This window comes from Lampetra planeri, unplaced genomic scaffold, assembly GCF_965212315.1.
Source record: "Lampetra planeri unplaced genomic scaffold, kcLamPlan1.2.h2 scaffold_175, whole genome shotgun sequence".
Classification (NCBI taxonomy): Eukaryota; Metazoa; Chordata; class Hyperoartia; order Petromyzontiformes; family Petromyzontidae; genus Lampetra; species Lampetra planeri.
The window spans coordinates 104,481-111,214 of record NW_027614486.1 but is presented as its reverse complement, the minus strand read 5'-3'; positions in this window follow the sequence as shown (position 1 = coordinate 111,214).

Genomic DNA, 6,734 nt, shown 5'->3' with positions numbered 1-6,734 from the left:
TTGGGATCCCCCAGACCCCCTGCAAGATTTGGTCCCCCCAGCAATGTTGACTCCACGGCTACGGCCTTGGCTGACACGTGTGATGAGACCGGTAAGTCGTAACCCAATCACGTCCTCCCGCTAGGGACCTTTCATTCGGCTCAGCGCCTCGTCCTTCAATGGGAGAGCTGTGAGCCTCTGCTCGCAGCTGCGTCTGCTGCTTCCCTCTTGCGGGGCTATCACAGCCCTGAGCATCTCCTAACCACGTGCACCGTGGGAACTTTACACCGGTCCTCTTATCTCTCTCTCTCTAGCTCTAGCTCTTCATTGCCTACCGGTCTTATTCCGAGTGGAATTTAAGATAATAAAAATAAACCATAATAAAATAATTCTCACGACGTTTCGGCCACAACGCAAGCAGCCGTCCTCAGGTGAAGACCAGGTCTGTCGGGGAGACAGTTTCATTCAGACGCTGTCTCCCCGACAGACCTGTTCTTCACCTGAGGACGCCTGCTTGCGTTGTGGCCGAAACGTCGTGAGAATTATTTTATTATGTTTAAATTTTATTATTTAATTATTTCCCTTCTACGTGACTTTACCGAAAGAACCAAGAAGATGAATCCCTGCAGTCACGAAAGAAGCTTTAAATCGAGAAATGGATTTTAAGAGTTAATAAAAGTAATAATGGAAATAAAATAAAATAATAAATCACACCACATTCAACACAACCACATTCAGAGAAGCCCCTCCCCCCTTAACTTGTATTTAAGGGCTGGTCTTTTGGAATTTTCCACACTTGATGCAGTAATTTTAGCTGTGACGGTCCCACCTGATGACGGAGACTTGCGTTGCCTCCGAAACGTCGTGATTTGTTATTTTATTTTATTTCCATTATTACTTTTATTAACTTTTTATTTTCAAATCTAGAAAGAATGGAATTTAAGACACTGCGATCTTGATTGGAAGCTTTCGTGACTGCAGGAATCCAAACTCTTTGGTTCTTTCGGTAAAAGTCACGTGGGTAGAAAATAAAATAAACGACGACGTTTCGGGCGCAACACAAAGCGTCCGTCATCAGGTGGGAAAGCATGGTCCGCTGCTGAGGCAGCAGACTGTTTTAAGATACTGCTATTAACCTATTAGGTTTTCAAAGGGCTCACCACCCCACATTACTTGCAGGAACTGATATATTTAATATATTCCATCAAGGTCCTTGAGATATTCTGATCTACAACTGCTCAGCACTCTGTTGGCGACCGGACTTTTGTTAGCGTGGCACCCACAGGCGATGGTCACTGTTTCATTGCTTTCATGGCTTTATTTTGGTGATTTTCGAAAAGTTTTTTGGTTTGGCCATGTGTGTTTGTTGTAGTACAGAGTTAGACTGATGGCCTTAATCTAAGTTGTCTTGTGGTTGTTGTTGTTGTTTGACTTGCATCCCACTGGGATTTTTGCACACAGCGTTGGTGTACGGTGCTTTTTTTTCTGCAATATTTTGCTGTCTTTTCTTGGTTTTTCTGTTTGCACTCAGTCACATCGTCACTTTAAGATGTTTTCTTGTTCATATTTTTGTTTTTTGTTTGTTGCGGTTGCACCCGATTCAAGAGCCGAATGGCTCACAGGGCTATACCTAATCAATGAACTTGAACTTGATGTAACGGAGTCGGTAGCTATATTAATATTTAAGAAGTCTGCTTTAAAAATCCCATCTTGTTAAAGTGACCTTGCCTCTTCAGTTTAGTCAGTTGCCCGCTGGTTCTGTTGTTTGTTTCCTGCTTTTCATGGATTGCCAGTGGAATCCGAGGATGAAATGCGCACTGATACATTCGAATGATTATTTGTCGATATTATTTTCCATAACGTGGTATTCTTCAAAAACGCAACTTGGCAGGACTGTTAACTACGTATAAAGTACAAACGCTCATATTCTTGGTTCTTTCGGTAAAGTCACATAGAAAGAAAATAATAAAATCATAAAAATAAAACATCATAAAATAAAACTCTCACGACGTTTGGGCCACAACGCAAGCAGCCGCCCTCAGGTGAAGAAACAGAGTTTGTGACTTTACCGAAAGAACCAGGAATGTGAATTCCCTGCAGTCACGAAAGCTTTCAGTCGAAATACAAACGCTCAGTTGCGAGTTGAGAGCTGAATCGCTGCGAGACTGACGACTTGGCGGGCAGCCGAGGGCGCGTGCCTCATCTCCGCAGCGGACCGTGACAAATGTAACAACATTCTGTGTCTTCTTGGTTCTTTCGGTAAAGTCACGTAGAATGGAAATAATAAAATAATAAAAATAAAACGTAATAAAATAATATTATATTTTATTACGTAGAATGGAAATAATAAAATCATAAAAATGAAACATAATAAAGTAAAATAATATATTTTATGATGTTTTATTTTTATTATTAAATAATATATTTTATTATGTTTTATTTTTACTATTTTATTATTTCCATTCTACGTGACTTTACCGAAAGAACCAAGAAGATGAATCCCTGCAGTCACGAAAGCTTTAAATCGAAACATTCTGTGTGCCACCACCCCAGTGTCGGTGGTCTGTAGGCACTGCGTAGTACATAGGGGCCTTCCATAAATGACGTCACGCACCTGGGGGGGGGGGGGGGGTCAGACATTCGTGACGATGTATGACGAGGGGTGGAGGGGGGTGAGAAATGTGACGTCACGGAAAAATGCGCAACTTTAAATAAATATAGACAACACGTTTTACTGTATTAAATATACTTTTTTAATAAATGTTTTCTCCTACAATCTACATCATCAGAGTGCAGCGCCACATTAAATACGCACTTCAATGGCAATAGTTTAAATCGATTTGAAGCATGTTTTATTTTCAAAATGGAAATATGGTTTTGGGGGGGGGGGGGGCAGAGCTTTGTGACGTCATATTTGAGGGGGGGGGGTCTGACTTTTTGTGACGCCGTGTGACGAGTGGGGGGGGGGGGTAAAAAAATCGTCCAAAATCGCGTGACGTCATTTATGGACGGCCCCATAGGTCGCGCGAGTCCAGAACTCGCGCAGAGCGAGGGTTTACTGGAAATGTAAAAAAAAAATCGGTAACGCATTTAAAATGCAGATTGTTTGTGAGTTTCGCAATTTAACATGTTTCACACCTGTTGATGCAGTGTGTTTTTGATCATCAAAGAAAACTTTACGAGTTACTTTAATATTTAATATGTGCAACAGGATACCTTTATTATGATTGGGTGCCACGGTGGCTAGGAGATGTTAACTAGCTCGCCTGGTATACAGATGGTCGTGAGTTCGATCCCGACCCTGACGCCTGCTGTGTGTTTGGAGTTTGCGTGTCTCTCTCTCTCATCATCATCATCACAGTGGCTAGGAGATGTTGACTACCTCGCCTGGTGTGCGGAGGTCGTGGGTTCGATCCCGACACTGACGATGCCTGCTGCTGTATATTTGAAGTTTGCGTGTCTCTCTCACATCATCATTGTGGCTAGGAGATGTTAACTACCTCGCCTGGTACGCAGGGGGTCGTGGGTTCGAACCCGACCCTGACGCCTGCTGCTGTATATTTGGAGTTTGCGTGTCTCTCTCTCATCATCATCACGGTGGCTAGGAGATGTTAACTACCTCGCCTGGTCTACAGGAGGTCGTGGGTTCGATCCCGACACTGACGACGCCTGCTGCTGTATATTTGGAGTTTGCGTGTCTCTTTCTCTCTCATCATTGTGGCTAGGAGATGTTAACTACCTCGCCTGGTCTACAGGAGGTCGTGGGTTCGATCCCGACCCTGACGCCTGCTGCTGTATATTTGGAGTTTGCGTGTCTCTTTCTCTCATCATCATCACGGTGGCTATGAGATGTTAACTACCTCGCCTGGTCTACAGGAGGTCGTGGGTTCGATCCCGACCCTGACGATGCCTGCTGCTGTATACTTGAAGTCAGCGTCTCTCTCTCTCCCTGTGCTCGCGTGGATTTTTCTCCGGGTCCTCCGGTTTCTCCCTCCACATTTAGACTCGACATCACTACGCGCGTTGTAGACGACTTGGCTGCTGCTATCAATGTCCACGTGGCGATGAGCCACTTCGTCGAGCTATCACGTGTGGCCTTGTCGCTTCTGAAAACGAGCTGTCTCGCTCACTGGTCCTTGGCCTGGTGAAATACGTTTAACACTTGGCAGGCTTTCGTGACCAATATTATTCATAATCAACGTTTTTGGGTTTAGATCGCGTTATTTATAAATGTGTCGTAACCCTCCACCACCCGACACGGCCAATCAGTAAAAAAAGTGTCACGTTGACAAAAGACAAAATAGTTCACTGCTTTAGCCCCACACCGGTGTGTTGAAGCGTGAAACCACAACATTTACAATTTTTGAGTAGTACGACGTTTCGCTGGTAATTGCATCCAGCATCATCGGCGGGCAATTCGCCAGAATGGTGAGGGCTCTTAAATAGAGCAGTAGCAGCAGCAGGGTGACGTCATCGTTTAACTAATCAGATCCACCGGTGGGCTAAAGCATTATGAACTGATTATGAACTTGTGAAATAACATCGATTTAGTTTATTCTGGCTCTCTAAAATTACGTCAACAATAATGTAATTAAATTTCGATTTGAAGCTTTCGTGACTGCAGGGATTCATCTTCTTGGTTCTTTCGGTAAAGTCACGTAGAAGGGAAATAATAAAATAATAAAAATAAAACATTAAATTTCGATTTAAAGCTTTCGTGACTGCAGGGATTCATCTTCTTGGTTCTTTCGGTAAAGTCACGTAGAAGGGAAGTAATACTGGTAGGAACGAAGTAGATCAGATCACCAATAGATTAATGCGTCCGTCCGTCCGTCCGTCCGTGTATCAACATCGACCCCTACTGCAAACACTTGGCAGGACCCTACAAAAACCTTTTGACTCAGTGAGGCTTTCCTGGCTAAACAAGTGTAATAATACATTATGTTTATATTATTTGGTTATTCGTTCCTACCAGCCCACCCCGCAGGGTCCTGTTAAAATAATAAAAATAAAACATAATTATTTTATTATGTTTTATTTTTATGAAAGCTTTAAATCGAAATTTAATTACATTATTGTTGACGTAATTTTAGAGAGGCAGAATAAACTAAACGATTTTATTTCACCAGTTCATAATCAGTTCATAATGATTGGAACCTCATTTGCCAGTAAAAATATGATAATAGTTTTTTTACCCTTCTATCTGGCAACAAAACTGACACCTATTTACAAGGAGTCGTGTTTGCATAGACCACAATACCTGCAGTCATAATGCAAACAAACAGGACCCTGCGGGGTGGGCTGGTAGGAATAATACTAATACCGGTACAGGGATATCGACCGCACACACACGCGCACACACACACGCACATACACGTACACACGCACACACACACCGCACGCACACACACACACCGCACACACACACACGTACACACACACCGCACGCACACACACACCGCACGCACACACACACCGCACGCACGCACACACCGCACGCACGCACACACCGCACGCACACACACATGCACACACGCACACGTAATGAAGTTGTGTTGCTACGCTTCCAGTTCGCCGCGAATAACGATCCGAAGCCCAATAGCGCCCATTCATCACGCCGCACGAGTGGGCCGGACACGCACACACGCACGCACACACACGCACACAGTCACACATATACACACACGCACACACGCACACACAGACACACATATACACACACGCACGCACACACACAGACACGCACACACACGCGCATACACACGCACGCACGCAAACACACACGCAAACACACACGCACACACACACACATACACACACACATACACACACGCACACACACACGCGCATATACACGCACACACACGCACGCACGCAAACACACACACACACGCGCATACACACGCGCATACACACGCACACACACGCACGCACGCAAACACACACACACACGCGCATACACACGCACACACATACACACACACATACACACACACATGCGCACACACGCACGCACACACACGCGCGCACACACACACGCACCTCTCACCTGCAAGGCAGCGGTCGCCGCTTCTCCTCCCACATCTCTCGTCGCGGCAGCTGTAGCGATGGTGCAAGTTTTTTATCATCAATTCCTCCTCCACCCCTCCCCGCCACTGTTCACCCACCAGAATAAATGAGTTCGCCCATAGTCAGTCGATCAAAACGTTTCGCCGTGAGGCGCCGGAAGCGACGGCCATCTTGTTTAATTCACAGATCGCAGGGGGAGCGGGCGGCCATCTTGTCGGACAGGGTCATGCCAAGTGTTTGCAGTAGGGGGCGATGTTGATACACGGACGGACGGACGGACGGACGGATTAATCTATTGGTGGTCTGGTCCACTTCGTTTATACCAGTAAAACACAACTCTGATAATGTGCACTGTCCTTGAAGTTGATTGGTCCACACCCGAGACAGCTTTCCTTAGAGCCTAGTCTCACATGGGTTGCGCCTTTTGGCGTCATCTGGTCCAACCCATGTGAGACTAGGCTCTAAGGAAAGCTGTCTCGGGTGTGGACCAATCAACTTCAAGGACAGTGCACATTATCAGAGTTGTGTTTTTGTTTGCATTATGACTGCAGGTATTGTGGTCTATGCAAACACGACTCCTTGTAAAAAGGTGTCAGTTTTGTTGCCAGATAGAAGGGTAAAAAAAAACAATTATCAGTCCATAATGTTTTAGCCCACCGGTGCACCTGATGAGTTAAACGATGACG